This window comes from Chiloscyllium plagiosum, unplaced genomic scaffold (assembly GCF_037043375.1).
Source record: "Chiloscyllium plagiosum isolate Xiang-an unplaced genomic scaffold, Cpla_swu_hap1 HiC_scaffold_14, whole genome shotgun sequence".
Lineage (NCBI taxonomy): Eukaryota > Metazoa > Chordata > Chondrichthyes > Orectolobiformes > Hemiscylliidae > Chiloscyllium > Chiloscyllium plagiosum.
In genome coordinates this window covers 11,052,301-11,070,572 of record NW_028270152.1, presented here as the reverse complement: position 1 = coordinate 11,070,572, position 18,272 = coordinate 11,052,301, and the positions used below count along the sequence as shown (strand labels likewise).

At 44.5% G+C, this 18,272-nt stretch overlaps 1 protein-coding gene across 1 annotated transcript in view; it reads left to right on the top strand.

Moving 5' to 3' along the window:
- The first annotated feature begins 16,744 nt into the window (after positions 1-16,744).
- LOC122558819 (uncharacterized) overlaps positions 16,745-18,272 on the top strand; it is a 39,639-nt gene continuing 38,111 nt past the window's right edge. Inside the window, exon 1 of the mRNA XM_087994075.1 lies at positions 16,745-16,760. The gene's annotated coding sequence lies outside the window, so the exon portion shown is untranslated. The remainder of the gene's footprint in view (positions 16,761-18,272) is intronic.

Sequence of the window (18,272 nt, the reverse complement as noted above, 5' to 3'; positions counted from 1 at the left end):
GTTGGGATACACTTCGGAGGTTGGATGCGGACTCAATGGGCTGAATGGCCTGCTTCCACACTGTAGGGATTCTATGATTCTATGAACCTGGCTGCTTTGCCAGTTATTCAATAGTACTAATTCCTCACTAATATCTGGGGGCTAGTGCCAAAATTGGGAGGGCTGTCCCACAGACTAGTCAAGCAACAATCTGACATAGGGGAAAATGAGGACTGCAGATGCTGGAGATCAGAGTCAAGAGAGTGGTGCTGGAAAAGCACAGCCGGTCAGGCAGCATCCGAGGAGCAGGACAATCGATGTTTCAGGCATTATTCCTGATGAAGGGCTCCTGCCTGAAACGTCGATTCAATGTTCCTCGGATGCTGCATGACATGCTGTGCTTTTCCAGCACCACACTCTCAACAACAATCTGACATCGTCGTACTCACGGAAGCATACCTCACAGACAATGTCTCAGACACCACCGTCACCATCCCTGGATATGGCCTGTCTCACTGACAGGACAGACCCAGCAGAGGTGGTGGCACAGTTGGAGGAAGTTGCCCTGAAAGTCCTGGTGATGCAGAGGAGTTGGTGTTGGACTGAAGTGGACAAAGGGGTAAAAACAATGACTGCAGATGCTGGAAACCAGATTCTGGATCAGTGGTGCTGGAAGAGCACAGCAATTCAGGCAGCATCCGAGGACAGGCAAAATCGACGTTTCGGGCAAAAGCCCTTCTTTTATTCCTGATGAAGGGCTTTTGCCCGAAACGTCGATTTTGCCTGTCCTCGGATGCTGCCTGAATTGCTGTGCTCTTCCAGCACCACTAAGGTGGACAAAGTTAAAAATCACACACCAGATTATAGTCTAACAGGTTTATTTGGAAGCACTGGCTTTCGGAGCACTGCCCCTTAATCAGGTAGCTATCATCAACATTGACTGCGGACCCCATGAAGTCTCATGGCTTCAAGGTAAATATGGGCAAGGAAATCTCCTGCTAAGTACCACGTACCATCCTCCCTTGGCTGATGAATCGGTACCCCTCCATGTTGAATAACAATTGGAAGAATGGCAAGGGTACAAAATGTACTCTGGGTAGGGATTTCAGTGTCCATCACCAAGAGTGACTCAGCAGCAGCACTACTGATTGAGCTGGTCAGGTCTTAAAGGATATCGCTGCTAGACTGTGTCTGCGACAGGTGATGAGGGAATCAGCAAGATGGAAAAACATACTTGACCTCATCCTTACCAATCTGCCAGTTGCAAATGCATCTGTCCACGACAGTATCAGTAAGAGTGCCCACCACATGGTCCTTGTGGAAATGAAGTTCCTCTTTCACATTGAAATTACCCTCCATCATGTTGTGTGACACTATCACTGTGCTAAATGGGACAGACTTTGAACGGATCTAGCAATTCAAGACTGGGCATCCATGAGGCACTGTTGGCCATCAACAGCAGCAGAACCAACACAACTTGTAACCTCATGGCCCAGCACATCCCCCACTCAACCATTGCCATCAAGCCAGGGGATCAATCCTGATTCAATAGAGAGTGCAGAAGGGCATGCCAGGAGCAGCACCAGGCATACCTGATAATGAGGTGTCTACCTGGTGAGGCTACCAAACAGGACTACAGAGGAACCTTGATTTTCCGAACGACTCTGGCAGGAACTATTTTGTTTGGATGATCAAATGCCGGGTGACATGGTTTCGCCAAGTATTGGGACCTTGCGATCTTGTTTGGATAATCTGAAATTCGGGTAATCGCGGTTCCTCTGTTCTTGCATGCCAAACAACGTAGGTGGCAAGTGATAGACAGGACTAAGTTGATCAAAAAATCAACAGATCAGATCTAAGTTCTGCCATCCTGCCACATCCCATGTGAACGGTGCTGGACAATTTAACAACTCACTGGAGGAGGAGGAGGCTCCACATGTGTTCCCATCCTCAATGATAGAAAAGCCCAGTGCATCAGTGTAAATGATAAGGCTGAAGCAGTGTTAAGTGGATGATCCATTTTGGCCCCAGTCCCCAGCATTACAGATATCAGTCTTCAACCAATTTGATTTACTCAATGTGATATCAGGAAATGGTTGGAGACACTGGATACTGCAAAGGCTACAGGCCCTGACAACATTCCAGCAATAGTACTGAAGGCTTGTGCTCCAGAACCTGCCACTCCCCTAGCCAAGCTGTTCCAGTACAGTTACAACACTGGTATCTACCCAACAATGTGGAAAATTGCTTGGACCGCCTACATAAAAAGCAGGACAAATCCAATCTGACCAAGTACTGCCCCATCAGTCTAATCCTGATCATCAGTAGTGTGATGGAAGGTGTCATCCACAGTGCTTTCAAGCAGCACCTGCTCAGCATTAACCTGCTCAGTGACGCCCAGTTTGGGTTCTGCCAGGGTCACTCAGCTCGTGACCTCATTACAGCTTTGGTACAAACATGGACAAAAGAGCTGAACTCCACAGGTGACGTGAGAGTGACAGCCCTTAACATCAATGCCACATTTGACTGAGTGGAACAACAAGGAGCCCTAGCAAAACTGGAATCAATGGGTATCAGGGGGCAAACTCTCTGCCGGTTAGAATCATACCTGGCACAATGGAGTATGGTTGTAGTTGTTGGATGTCAGTCAGTTCAGTTCCAGGACATCTCTGTAAGAGTTGCTCAGGGTAGCAGCCCAACCATGTCGGCTGCTTCATCAATTACCTTCCCTCCAACATAAGCTCAGAAATGAGTATGTTCGCTGATGGTTGCACTGTGTTCAATACCATTCATAACTTCTCAGATACTGAAGCAGTCCACGTTCAAGTACAACAAGATCTATACAATATTCCGTCTTGGGCTGATAATTAGGTAGTAACATTCGCGCCACACAAATGCCAGACTACGACAATCACGAGTAAGAGACAACCAAATTACTGCTTCTTGGCATTCAATTGTGTTACCATTACTGAATACCCCCATCAACATACTGAGGGTTTCCATTGACCTGAAATTCAACTGGATTTGTCATTAGGCAAGAATTAGGGTGCATTAGGCAAAAATTAGGATGTATAGAATGGGGTAGCAAAATGCAGGGGATGCAGACAATGGAAATGTGGAGCTGGTTTAAGGAACAGATATTGCGTGTCCTTGATAGCTATGTCCCTGTCAGGCAGGGAGGAAGCGACAAGGTAAGGGAACCGTGGTTTACTATAGGAATTGCAGCTCTTGTTAAGCCGAAGATGGAGGCTTATGTGTTGATGAGGCAAGATGGTTCAGATGAGACGATGGAGAGTTACAGATCAGCTAGGAAGGATTTAAAGAGAGAGTTAAGAAGAGCAAAGAGAGGACACGAGCAGTCTTTAGCAAATAGAATAAAGGAGAACCCTAAAGCTTTCTATAGGTATGTGAGGAATAAAAGGATGACTAAGGTAGGAATAGGGCCAGGCAAAGACAGAAGTGGAAAGTTGAATGTGGAGCCTGTGGAGATCGGAGAGGTGCTAAACAAACATTTCTCTTCAGGTTTCACTCAGGAAAAGGAGAAGATTGTAGAGGAGAAGAATGAGGCACAAAATATTAGACTAGAAAGGATCGAAGTTAATTACGAAAAGGTGTTATCAATTCTAGAAGGAGTGAAAGTAGACAAGTCCCCTGGGCTGGATGGGATTTATCCGAGAATTCTCTGGGAAGCTAGGGAGGAAATAGCAGAGCCTTTAGCTTTGATATTTGAGTCATCATTGTCTACAGGTTTAGTAGCTGAAAATGTGTTGCTGGAAAAGCGCAGCAGGTCAGGCAGCATCCAAGGAACAGGAGAATGACGTTTCGGGCATAAGCCCTTCTTCAGGAATGAGGAAAGTGTGTCCAGCAGGCTCCGTGACTCCCTCGTCAGGTCCACACCCCCCACCAACCCAACCTCCACTCCCGGCACCTTCCCCTGCAACCGCAAGAAATGCAAAACTTGCGCCCACACCTCCCCCCTTACTTCCCTCCAAGGCCCCAAGGGACACTTCCATATCCGCCACAAATTCACCTGCACCTCCACACACATCATCTATTGCATCCGCTGCACCCGATGTGGCCTCCTCTATATTGGGGAGACAGGCCGCCTTCTGTGGAACGTTTCAGAGAACACCTCTGGGACACCCGGACCAACTAACCCTACCACCCCGTAGCCCAACACTTTAACTCCCCCTCCCACTCCACCAAGGACATGCAGGTCCTTGGACTCCTCCATCGCCAGACCATGGCAACACGACGGTTGGAGGAAGAGCGCCTCATCTTCTGCCTGGGAACCCTCCAACCACAAGGGATGAACTCAGATTTCACCAGTTTCCTCATTTCCCCTCCCCCCACCTTGTCTCAGTCAAATCCCTTGAACTCAGCACCGCCTTCCTAACCTGCAATCTTCTTCCTGACCTCTCCGACCCCACCCCACTCTGGTCTATCACCCTCACCTTGACCTCCCTCCACCTATCGCAATTCCAACGCCCCTCCCCCAAGTCCCTCCTCCCTACCTTTTATCTTAGCCTGCTGGACACACTTTCCTCATTCCTGAAGAAGGGCTTATGTCCAAAACGTCGATTCTCCTGTTCCTTGGATGCTGCCTGACCTGCTGTCTCTATCAAATCCCCCCTTAGCCTTCTTCTTTCCAATGAGAACAGATCCAAGTCTCTCAGCCTTTCCTTATAAGACCTTCCCTCCAGACCTGGCAACATCCTGGTAAATCTCCTCTGCACCTTTTCCAATGCTTCCACATCCTTCCCGAAATATGGCGACTAGAACTGTACACAATATTCCAAGTGTGGCTGCACTAGCGTTTTGTATAGATTAGATTAAATTACTTACAGTGTGGAAACAGGCCCTTTGGCCCAACCAGTTCACACCGACCCTCCAAAGAGTAACCCACCCAGACCCATTTCCCTTTGACTAATGCACCTAACACTATGGGCAATTCACCTGACCGGCACATCTTCGGACTGTGGGGGGAAACCTAAGCACCTGGAGGAAACCCACCCAGACATGGGAGAATGTGCAAACTCCACACAGTCACCCAAGACTGGAATCGAATTTGGGACCCTGGTGCTGTGAGACAGCTGTACTAACCACTGAGCCACCATGGTACCCTTAACTAGCCACACTTGGACTATTATGTACAGTTCTAGTCGCCATATTTCGGGAAGGATGTGGAAGCATTGGAAAAGGTGCAGAGGAGATTTACCAGGATATTGCCAGGTCTGGAGGGAAGGTCTTATAAGGAAAGGCTGAGAGACTTGAATCTTTTCTCATTGGAAATAAGAAGGCTAAGGGGGAATTTGATAGAGACATACAAGATGTTTGGAGGATTGGGTAGGGTAGACAGTGAAAGTCTTTTTCCTTGGATGATAACATCAGCTTATGTGAGGCCGCATAACTACAAATTGAGGGGTGATAGATTTAAGACAGATGTCAGAGGCAGGTTCTTTACTCAGAGAGTGGTAAGGGTATGGAATGCCCTACCTGCCAATGTAGTGAACTCAGCCACATTAGGGTCATTTAAACAGTCCTTGGATAAGCACATGGATGATGATGGGATAGTGTAGGGGGACGAGCTGAGAATAGTTCACAGGTCGGTGCAACATCGAGGGCTGAAGAGCCTGTACTGCGCTGTATTGTTTTATGTTCAATGTTTTATGTTCAGTAAACACAATGAGCAGGTCAGAAACCAGGAATCCTGCAGCGAGTAACTCCCCTCCTGACTCCCCAAAGCCTGTCCACCATCTACAAGGCACAAGTCAGGAGTGTGATGGAATACTCCCGCTTGCCTGGATGGGGGCAGCTCCAACAACACTCAAGAAGCTCGACACCATCCAGGACAAAACAACCCACTTGATTGGCACCACATCCACAAACATCCAATCCCTCCACCACCGACACTCAGTCACAGCAGTGTGTATTATCTACAAGATGCAGTACAGAAGTTCACCAAAGATCCTCAGACAGTATCTTCCAAACCTACGGCCACTTCCATCTAGAAGGACAAAGGTAACAAATGCATGGGAACACCACCTTCTGCAAGTCCCCCTCCAAGCCACTCACCATTCTGACTTGGAAATGTATGGCTGTTTCTTTACTGTTGCTGAGTCCAAATCCTGGAATTCCCTCTCTAAGGGCATTGTGGGTCTACCTACAGCACATTGACTGCGGCAGTTCAAGAAGGCAGCTCACCACCACCTTCTCAAGGGGCACTTAGAGACGAGCAATAAATGCTGGGCCCAGCCAATGATGCCCACATCCTGAATGCTTAAAGAAAGAAGCCTGGAGAAAACCCACACAGACACAGGGAGAATGGGCAAACTCCACAGAGGAAGTCACCTGAGGCTGGAATTGAACCCAGGTCCCTGGCGCTGTGAGGCAGCAGTGCTAACCACTGAGTCACTATGCCACCCCAGTTCATTTCTAACCACATATTAACAATGTGCAATCAGCAATATTGATAGACCTATCAACATTTGCAATGTCAGGCTAGGATATCTGTGTATGTCATCATGTTGAGAAATGGCAATGTACTACGTACAATGAAATGCAGAATAAGTTGTGAACACAATCACATGGTTGTAGTGAGAATCGAGAACTGTGTTGAAGATGAGGAGGTGAAGGGTCTGGAAATGATTGCGGAGCACTTGTGGTCCTGGAGGGAGCTGTGCTGCTGGTAAAAACATCAGAGAGTAATAAGGATATGGAGCGCCCTGCCTGCAACAGTAGTAGACTTGCCAACATCAAGGGCATTTAAATGGTAATTGGATAAACATATGGATGATAAAGGAATAGTGTAGGTTAAATGGACTTCAGATTGGTTTCACAGGTCGGTTCAACATTGAGGGCCAAAGGGCCTGTACTGCGCTGTAATGTTCTATGTTCTATATTCTAATAGCTTGAGGTCACGGTGAATGTATGCATTTTCCAATGACTTCTCCTGGCCACTGCTTGCTCTGAACAATACTGCACACCCCAGTCACTCAGCATCAGGACCCAAATCAAAAATTCAGACCTCCTTCTCAGTTCTGAAGGAAGGTCAACAGCAAATTTGAAATCTTAACTTTATTTCTATCCATTGTACTGCCAGACCTGCTGAGATTCCCCAGAATTCTCTGTGTCTGTTTCAGCACTACTATGAGATAGGTATTCCTGTATGAGGGGGAGCAAAACACACAAAGTTAAGGTATCTTAGAAACATTCGGGTCAGCTCAGAGTGAATGAGCAAGTGAAGAGAATAGACATGCATCCTGGTCCTGGCAGGTGCGAGCATGGATAGAGGCTTTGCTGTCTGGCAGAAAGTAGAGAGTGGGGATAAAAGGGTCCTTCTCAGGATGGCAGCCGGTGACTAGTGGTGTTCCGCAAGGCTCAGTGTTGGGACCACAACTTTTCACTTTACACATTAACAATCTCGATGAAGGAACTGAGGGCATTCTGGCTAGGTTTGCAGATGATACAAAGATAGGTCGAGGAATTAGTAGCATTGAGGAGGCGGGAGGCTGCAGAAGGATTTGGACAGGTTAGGAGAGTGGGCAAAGAAGTGGCAGATGGAGTACAATGTGGGAAAGTGTGAGGTCATGCACTTTGGCAAGAAGAATAGAAACATAGACTATTTTCTAAATGGGGAGAAAACTCACAAGTCTGAAATGTAAAAAGACTTGGGAGTTTGAGTCTAGGATTCTCTCAAGGTAAACTTGCAGGTTGAGTCAGTAGTGAGGAAGGCAAATGCAATGATGGCATTTATTTTGAGAGGACTTGAATATAAAAGCAGGGATGTACTTCTGAGGGTCTATAAGGCTCTGGTCAGACAACATTTGGAGTATTGTGCACAGTTTTGGGCCCCATATCTCAGGAAGGATGTACTGGCCCAGGAGTGTGTTCAGACGAGAATGGTCCCAGGAATGAAAAGCTTAACATATGAGGAATGTTTGAGGACTCTGGGCTTATACTCAATGGAGTTTAGAACAATGAGGGGGGAGGGGTCTAATTGAAATGTACAGAATACTGAATGGCTTGGACAGAGTGGATGTTGGGAAGATGTTTCCATTGGTCGGAGAGACTAGGGTCTGAGGGCATAGCCTTTTAGACCTTCCAGAACAGAAATAAAGAGAAACCTTTTCAGCCAGAGAGTGGGGAATCTGTGGAATTCACTGCCACAGAAGGTTGTGGAATCTAGGTCATTGAGTATATTTAAAACTGAGATGGAGAGGTTCTTGAGTATCAAAGGGATCAAGGGTTACAGGGAGAAAGCGGGAAAATAGGTTTGAGAAACTTATCAGCCATGATTGAATGGTGAAGCAGATTTGATGGGCTGAATGGTCTAATTTCTACTCCTATGTCTTATGGTCTTATCGTCCAACTGATGAACTGAGCCTGTGTCCCTGACCGTGGAGTCCTTGCTGCAACGTTACAATGACAGTCCACAAAACAGCGCTGAAGTTTAGAAGCCACTGTAAGTGAAGTGGAGATATTCTTAGAGGCTGGCAGATGTTGGATACCAATGTCTGTGAGGTGCCCTGAGATGTTGGAGAGGGCACTCTGAGTGGGCAGAGAGCTGCCAGGCACTCATCCTGGTTGAGTTTGGCAAGTTTGGTAAATTGGGAGTCTGAATATTAATGAGGTGAGCTGTGATGTTAACAAGTTGTTTAACAATTAATGACAATGGTCAATTGGCATCTGCCAAGTGAGAATCTCCCCACGCTGCTTGCAAAAAGCATAAAAGATTGAGCAACGTGGTCTCAACATTGAGTCAGGCCTTACTGCACTGGTTGCCAAACTCTGCCACACATCTTGCCACAGCCCACATTACTCAAACCCCTATAACAATCCGCCCTCAGTGTTCACTGTCAGAAATATGCATTTGGTAAGTACAGTTAGTGAGCCTACCAGCCCTACCAAATGATATGTGTCTTTAATGTAACTGGTGTGCTGGGGGATCCAAGTCATCGCTCATGAGACACGTAAAGATAATTAGTCAAGAAAGTATAATAGCTCAGAAAAATAATCACTGAATTGTGAAGTATAAACGTTAAGCAATCATAGAGTCATACAGCACGAAAACAGGCCTTTCGGTCCAACCACTCCATGCCGACCATAATTCCAAACTAAATTAGCCCCACCCAGTCTTGGCCAATATCCTAAATATTTCCTATTCATATACTTATCTAATTGTCTTTTAAATGTAACTACCTGCATCCATCGCTTCCTTTGGAAATTCATTCCACACATTCCTCTCTGTGTAAAAAACGTTGCCCCTCCTGTCCTTTTCAATTCTTTCTCCTCTCGCTTTAAAAATATGCTCCCAAGTCTTGAAATTCCCCACCCTAGGAAAAATGCGGCTTATCTGTGCCCCTCATGATTTTAAAAAAACGTCTGTACGGTCATCTCTCAACCTCCTACGCTCCAATGAAAAAAGTCCCAGCCTCTCCAGCCTTTTCCTATAATTTTAACCCCTCCATTCCTGACAAAAATCCTAGTAGGTCTTTTCTGAACCCTCTCCAGCTCACTAATAGCCTTCCTATAACAGGGTAACCAGAACTGCACACAGTGGTCCAGAAAAGGCCTCACCAACATCCTGTAGAAACTTAACCTGACGTCCCAACTCCTATATTCAAAGGTGTGACAATGAAGGCAAGCGCATTAAGCACCTTTTTAACCACCCTGTCTACATGTGATGCAAACTTCAAAGAATTATGTACCTACACCCCTAGCTCTCTCTGTTCTACAACATTACCATTTTGTTTTGGTTTCCTTTGCGTTACAAAATAATTTATGTGTAAAACTGAAAGAACTGCAGATGCTGTAAATCAGAAAAAAAATAGAAATTGTTGGAAAAGCAACACACACACACATACACCCTCTCACAGACTTAGAACCCTTTACACTCACACACACACAGTTAACACCTTCAACATATTATCTGAACTGGGGGCTAACACCTTCAACATATTATCTGAACTGACACCATTTGTTAAAGTTAACCTGAGAATGTAACTTTTAAAAAAATGTTTTGTGATTTACGTATGAAAGAAGTGAAACTAACATGGTCATTCTAACAAATGAGAGACTTAACAAACAATCAAGGTATTTTTCAATATATAATTTCAGTTATTGTAAACTTTTGCAATAAAGTCTGTGTCTTACAGTTGTGTACTCCCCAACCACCTGATGAAGGAGCGGCTCTGAAAGCTAGTGCTTCCAATTAAACCTGTTGGACTATAACCTGGTGTTGTGTGTGATTTTTAACTGGAAAAGCTCAGCAGGTCTGGCAGCAACTGTGTAGAGAAATCAGAGTGGACCTGAAACACTAACTTTGATTTCTCTGCACAGATGCTGCTGAGCACTTCCGACAACTTCTGTTGTTATTAATTTGTGTGTATTCCCCCTTTGCTCAGTTGAATTTTTGGAAGTCAGTACACTGATATCATTGTTAGTGCTCACTTATAACACAAACATTGAGGAGGAGAACACGAGAATTTTTAGCAGAAAAATCAATGACTGCTGGACAGTGACATTGGCTAGCAATTAAATATTAAAGGAAGACTCAGATGTGAGACTCATTCCAAATAAGATATCTCACGTCAAGTCATTTGAATGTTTACTTTGGCAATGAAGATTAACAAAGAGCATTCATCTACTGATTCCAAATGAAAAATTCATAATCTGTACCATCATAGGTATTTATGCTACCTTTCCTAACTGGAGGAAATCTTGAAACAAATCAACACAAGTACAGACTGCAAATTCTGGAGAAGGAAGTGGTACAATTGCAGCATTTAAAAGGCATCTGGATGGGTATATGTATAGGAAGGGTTTAGAGGGATATGGGCCAAGTGCTGGCAAATGGATATCTGGTTGGCATGAACGAGTTGGATCTGTTTCTGCGATGTATATCTATATGACTCTACGACTCTATGTAATTGTATCAATTAGTAAAGGAGTCAAATTAGCTCAGTTGGGAGAGTATGAGACTAAAAGTCCCTTGTTCAATCCCAGGTTTTGCCAAAATTAGTGCTTCCTGACTGTGTCAGTCTTTGCTTGTGGGCTGCATGGTGGTTTAGCAGTTAGCGCTACTGCCTCACAGCACCAGGGACCTGGGTTTGATCCCACCCTTGGGTGGCTTTCTGTGTGGGGAGTGCATGTTCTCCTCCTATCTACATGGGTTTCCCCGGGTGCTCCAGTTTCCTCCTGCAGTCCAAAGATGTGCAGGTTGTTTGGATTGGCCATGGAAAGTGGGATGGGGCTGTGTGATTTGCTCTTTGGAGGGTCAGTGTGGACTCATTGGGCTGAATGACCTGTTTCTACATTGTTAGGGACTCTATGTAAATTAGCACCAAAAAAGGAGCTTTTGACAAAGAATATATTTTGGCCCCTAGCCCATTGTGGCTGTTTTATTCAAATAGTCTGTTTCTCCTCTGTAGCCCTGCACTTTATGCCAACAACAACTTGTGTGTTTACAGTGCATGGTTTGGCTGTGAATTTAGAAGGAATGGTAATTGAGTTTGCAGATGATACCAAAATTGGTGGTGTGGTGGACAGTGAAGAAAGTTATCTTAGATGACAACATGACTTTGATCAAATGTGCCGATGGGTCGAGGAATGGCAGATGGAGTTTAATTTCGATAATTGTGTGGTGTTGCATTTTGGTAAGGCAGACCAGGGTTGAAATCATACACTTTAATGGTAGGGTCTCTTTGTCAAACAAAGAGATCTTGACTGCAGGTTCATAGTTCCTTGAAGGTGGAGTCACAGGTAGACAGGGTAGTGAAGAAGGCATTTGATATGCTTTCCTTTATTGGTATGAGCATTGAGTATAGGGGTTGGGAGGTCATGTTGTGGTTGAACAGGACATTGGTTAGGCCACGTTTGGAATATTGTGTTCAGTTTTGGTCTCCCTGCTGTAAGAATGATGTTATTAAATGTGAAAGGGTTCAGAGAAGATGTCCAAGGGTGTTGGAGGGTTTGAGCTATAGGGAGAGGCTGAATGAGCTGCGGCTATTTTCCCTAGAGGGTCGGAGGCTGAGGGGTGACCTTATAGAGGTTTATAAAATCATGAGGGGCATGGATAGGGTAAATAGACAAGGTCTTTTTCCCAATGCAGGGGAGTCCTAAACTAGAGGGCATAGGGTTAAGGTGAGAGGGGAAAAATTTATAAGGAACCTAAGGGGTAACTTTTTCACACAGAGAGTGATACGTGTACGGAATGAGCTGCCAGAGGAAGTGGTGGAGGCTGGTACAATTAGAACATTTTAAAAGCATCTGGAGGGGCATATGAATAGAAAGGGTTTAGAGGGTTATGAACCATATGCTGGCAAATGGGACTAGATTAGGTTGGGGTATCTGGTCGACGTGGACAAGTCTGACCGAAAGGTCTGTTTCCATGTTGTATGACTCTATGACTCCTTTATCATATTAAAGCATGCCACGGCACTTCACAGGACAGTTATAGAGCAAAGATTATTTTTGTACACAAAGTGATATTAGGAAGAGAAGGTTAGAAGTCCTGGTCAAAGAGATGAATTTTCAGCAGCAATTTAAGAAGCAGAAAATTGGAAGGGTGGGTGGGGAATCACAGTGCTTAGGACAAAGCAATGAAAAAGCCAGGGACCCAATTTGATTCCAGCCTTGAGCGATTGTCTGTGTGGGGTTTGCACAATCTCCCTGTGTCTGCGTGGGTATCCCCCAAGTGCTCTGGTTTCCTCTCACAGTCCACAGATGTTCAGGTTAGGGTGATTTGGCCATGCTAATTTTCCTATAGTGTTCAGGAATGTAGAGGCAAGGTGCATTTGTCAGGGGTAAATGTATGGGAATGGGTCTGGGTGTGTTACTCTTTGGAGGGTCTGTGTGGACTTGTTGGGCTGAAGAGCCTGTTTCCACACTGTAGTGAATCTATGATTCTATGGTTCTATGATAATAACCAACAATAGTGGCACAGTTAAAATCCGAGATGCTGGCGAGGCCAGAATTACATGTGTCAGATAGATTGTCCTGGTCTCCTCGCAAAAAAAACAGGTAGTTTGGCATTGTCAGTACAGACAGGATGGGCCTAATGGCCTTCATTTGTGCTGTGAGACTTCTGTACTTCATCTGAGTAGTCATACCTTTGCCTTTGAGAGTGTGGTGTTTGAAAAGCATAGCAGGTCAGGCAGCATCCAAGGAGCAGGAGAGGCGACATTTCGGGCTGGAACTCTTCATTCCTGATGAATGGCTAATGCCCGAAACATCAATTCTCCTGCTCCTCAGATGCTGCTGTGCTTTTCCAACAACACACTCTTGACTCTGATCTCCAGCATCTGCAGTCCTCACTTCCTCCTATATCCTTGCCTTTATCGAGTCAGAAGTCGTTGGTTCAAGTCCCATTCCAGACAATTCAGCACTCACTGAGACTCTGCCCATCGTTTCAGACGGATGTAAAACTCACTCGATGCTATTTACAGGAGAGCAGTTCTCTCGTGTTGCAGCAAAAAGCCACACCTAAAGTAGAATCTGATTGTTATCACAACTGCTGTAAACACGTCCAGATTAACGACGATGGAGACCACAGCACAAAATGTTTTCCACTGGTTTCAAATAACTTTGAGTGCCCTGGCATCACCAAAGCCTCTTTGTAAATCCAACCCTTTTCTTTCTTTAATCATTGAAAGCTACTTAACTGCTGATGGACATAGCTACAAATAATTCCCTGGCAAACACCCAAAACTACTTAGAAGGAATCAATATTATTTAAATGGCCTCTGGCAGCTCTTTCTTCAGCAACAGTGATGCAATGCACAATCCTGATGAATTACGATTGAGTGAAAGAGTATGCATTTTAATAAGGCATCGCCAGCAAGTTAGTGGCTTTAATCAAATATTGATGGACTGGCTTGATGTCACTTAATGATGTGGTTTTTGTTTTTGCTGTGATACAGACTTTGAATTTTCTCAGTGCCTAATGACTCACCAGCTAGCATCTCATTGTAACTATCAGCTGGATCCTTTTTATTGCCCAAAGAAAAAGCAGTTCTGAGTTTGCAGTAAGATATAACCTTCTGATTTCTGGAATCAGAGTTCCTAATATGATATCAATTATATGGAAATTGGTTGTTGTAATTTTTTTAACCTTTATTTTCTCAGGGGAAGTCGGCACTGCTGGCAAGACCAATGTTTGTTAACAATCTTTAATTACCCCTTGAGCTGATGGTGTCCCACAGCATTGCAAAGGGCAGTTAAGAGCCAACCACCTGAGAATCAGTGACGTTATCATTGCTTGGGTCTGGCGCTGGTGACAGACAAAGGCATCACAATGACGTCGACGAGAGACGGGACTTTGACATCGATTAGATCTGGTGCAGGCTGCGGTGACGTAGTGAGGGAGGGATGGCAATAAAAGGTGTTGTTGCTGATGAGCTGGCTCAGGACTGATGGAGGAGGTGGTGGGATGTAGATGGACTCTTTTGGAGCTCCATCTTTTGAGACAATAGACAATAGGTGCAGCAGTAGGCCATTCTGCCCTTCTAGCCAGCACCACCATTCATTATGATCATGGCTGATCATCCTCAATCAGTATCCTGTTCCTGCCTTATCCCTATAACCCTTGAGTCCACTATCCTTAAGAGCTCTATCCAACTCTTTCTTGAAAGTATCCAAAGACTTGGCCTCCACTGTCTTCTGGGGCAGAGCATTCCATACACTCACCACTCTCTGGGTGAAGAAGTTTCTCTTCAACTCTGTTCTAAACGGCCTATCCCTTATTTTTAAACTGTGTCTTCTGATTCGGGACTCACTCATCAGCGGAAACATGCTTCCTGCCTCCAGAGTGTCCAATCCATTAATAATCTTATACATCTCAATCAGATCCCCTCTCAGTCGTCTAAACTCAAGGGTATACAAGGGTATCCAATCTTTCAACGTAAGATAGTCCCGCCATTCTGGGAATTGACCTCGTGAACCTACGCTGCACTCCCTCAATAGCCAGAATGTCTTTCCTCAAATTTGGAGACCAAAACTGCACACAATATTCCAGGTGCGGTCTCACCAGGGCCCTATACAGCTGCAGAAGAACCTCTTTGCTTCTATACTCAATACCTCGTCTTTCTCCCCACCCCCACCCTCCTCTAGCTTATCTCTCCACGCTCCAGGCTCACTGCCTTTATTCCTGATGAAGGGCTTTTGCCCGAAACATCGATTTCGAAGCTCCTTGGATGCTGTCTGAACTGCTGTGCTCTTCCAGCGCCACTAATCCACCTCTTGTTATAAAGGCCAGCATGCTATTAGCTTTTTTCACTGCCTGCTGTACCTGCATGCTTGCTTTCATTGACTGATGTGCAAGAACTCTTTCTTTCTTATTCTTAAACCAATCAAAATACAGGTTTTTCTGCTATAATGCGAGTTTCGTGAACGCAAATTCACTGTAACGCAATTGACGAATTGGGGACGCGGTTTCTAAAGCGTGTGTTGTCTTTAACGCGAATGCATGCCCAACACTTTAAGCACTGTTGCTAAAGCGCGATTTTTCCACAATGTGGGATTGCACAGGAACAGAACCATCGTGTTATGGCAGAACGGACTGCAGTGCCTGCATCGTGGTGACAGTTGAAAGCATTTTTCACTGTAAAATACACACGACCATAAAGCCGATCATTCATTCACTCCTCCACCTTTAGAGGGAGTCCATTGTTCTCATTCAAGACCAAGTTGAAAATCACACGACACCAGGTTATAGGCCAACAGGCTATTTGAAACCAGAAGCTTTCAGAGTCCCTGCTTTGTCCACCCCAGTCCAACACCGACACCTTCACATTGTGACATTCAAGATGTCAGTGAACCAGTGTCATATGCCAATTCCTGCTGTTGGTCTCCCTGCCATTTAAACCTCACAGCTTCTTAGCTGCTCATCAGGCAGCTTTAGATGTTTCTCCTCGAGAGCAGGCGGGATCCCTGAGGCTGAATTTGGGTGATGGGATGTGGGAGTCAGTCAAACTGAAACAAGATTCCTTTTGGTTTTCTTTACATTTATGCTTTGCTTTGTAAAAATTTAGAAAGTTACATAAAAACTTTTGTGAGAAGATTCTGTTTCGGTTTAATCAATGATTGAAAAAACTTACATAGAATCTGTACAATGCAGATAGAAGCCTTTCGGCCCATCAAGTAAACACTGACCCTCCAAAGAGTATCCCTATAATTCCACATTTCCCATTGCGAACCCACCTAGTGTACACATCCCTGGACACTACAGGGCAATTTAGCATGGCCAATCTACTCTAAGCTGCATACCTTTAGAGTGTGGGAGGAACTCAGATCATCCAGTGGAACCCACACAGACAATATGCAAACCTCACACAGGTAGTGCAAGAATAGAATTGAACTTGGGACAGTGCTGCCTCAAGTCAGTAGTGCTAACCACTGTGACATCCTGCCACCCTAACCTAACTTGTTAAGACTGCAGACCTTGCGCAGAAATCGATTTTTCTCTTGAAGATTTATCTTGTTAAATATAAACCTTCTGTACTCACTGAATTTATAAAGGGTGTTATTAATTTCACTGAAAAAAAACAAAAACATCTAGTATTTTAGTCAGGAACTTGGTGACATTTAAACAAAGGAAATAATGACAGCATTTTGGAAACTGGTTAACGACACACCAAGTGCTCGATAATACATCAATCTACATAATTGTATTTCCTCTTCCTCTATAGTAGGTGTGCCCATATTCAATTACGAACGGTTATGATGATTCATTTAAGGTTTTGTCTTTGAAATAGTTTGTTTTGACCAGGAAAAGTATTTGGGTGAGTCCCAATTTTCCAATTCAATTGTTAGTGCTTTTTTGCAAGGAAGTGTTAAGCTTTTCATGTGTGTTTAACTTATTGGTTAGCACTTTTAAATATTAGAGTTTCAAGGGTTGAGTTGGATCATTAGTGAGGCGTTATTTGTTCACTTTGTTGCTGTGGTTCTGTTCGCCGAGCTGGAAGTTTTTGTTGCAAACGTTTCGTCCCCTGGCTAGGTGACATCCTCAGTGCTTGGGAGCCTCCTGCCAAGCGCTTCTTTGATGTTTTCTCCGGTGTTTATAGTGGTCTGTCCCTGCTGCTTCCGGTTGTCAGTTTCAGCTGTCCGCTGTAGTGGTTGGTATATTGGGTCCAGGTCGATGTGTTTGTTGATGGAGTTTGTGGATGAATGCCATGCCTCTAGGAATTCCCTGGCTCTTCTCTGTCTGGCTTTCCCTATGATAGTAGTGTTGTCCCAGTCGAATTCATGTTGCTTGTTGTCTGCGTGTGTGGCTACTAAGGCTAGCTGGTCGTGTCGTTTCGTGGCTAGTTGATGTTCATGTATGCGGATTGTTAGCTGTCTTCCTGTTTGTCCTATAGGTATGAAAAAATTTTTACAAAGGCTGCCTCTAATGGCACCATTTTAGGTACAAGTACTTAAGTACAAATCCTGGATACAAAAGAGGAATAAAAGGGAAAGTAGTAGCATTACTTACAATGTCTTAAAAATAAGTTAAATGTAACATTTAACATAGTTAAAGAATTAGGATGCTGTACAATCCAGTAAATACATTTAGTTACACTGGCACAGAAATAAATGTAGACCATTCAGCCTATCGAATCTGCTCTGCCATTCAATGAGATCAGGCTGATCCAATCATCCTCAACTCCACTTTCTCGAAATTATTCCAATCTCCTTGATTCCCTTACTGACTAAAAATCCATGTCAGTCTTGAATATGCTTAATGACTAGCCTTGAAAACCCTCTGTTGTAAAGGATTTGACAGATTCACATTCTATTTGAAGGAATTCTGCCTCATCTCTGTATTCAAGGGGAAACTCCTTACTCTGATTTGATTTGATTTATTATTAGCTGGGTCCATTGAAAAGTTTGTTTTGCCTGCAGTACAGACAGATCATACCATACAAAGTGCACTAAGGTAATAAAACAGAGCGAGGAATGCAATGTTACAGCTGCAGAGAAGGTGTGCACAGAGCGAGATCAACAGTAACATTTTTTAAAAATTTGAGATGTCCATTCAGAAGCCTAATAACAGCAGAGAAGGAGCTATTCTTGAATTTGTTGGTATGTGTATTTAATTTGTATCTTCTGCCTGATGGAAGAGGGTGTAAGAGAATATAATCGGGGTGGGAGGGGTCTTTGATGATGTAGGTTGCCTTCCCAAGGCAGTGGGAAGTATAGATGGAGTCAATAGATGGAAGGCTGGTTTGTGTGATGGACCGGGCTGTGTTCGCAACTGTCTACCCATGTTCTTCAAGTGAATAAATTAAAAAAAAATCCTTGTGCCCAGGAAT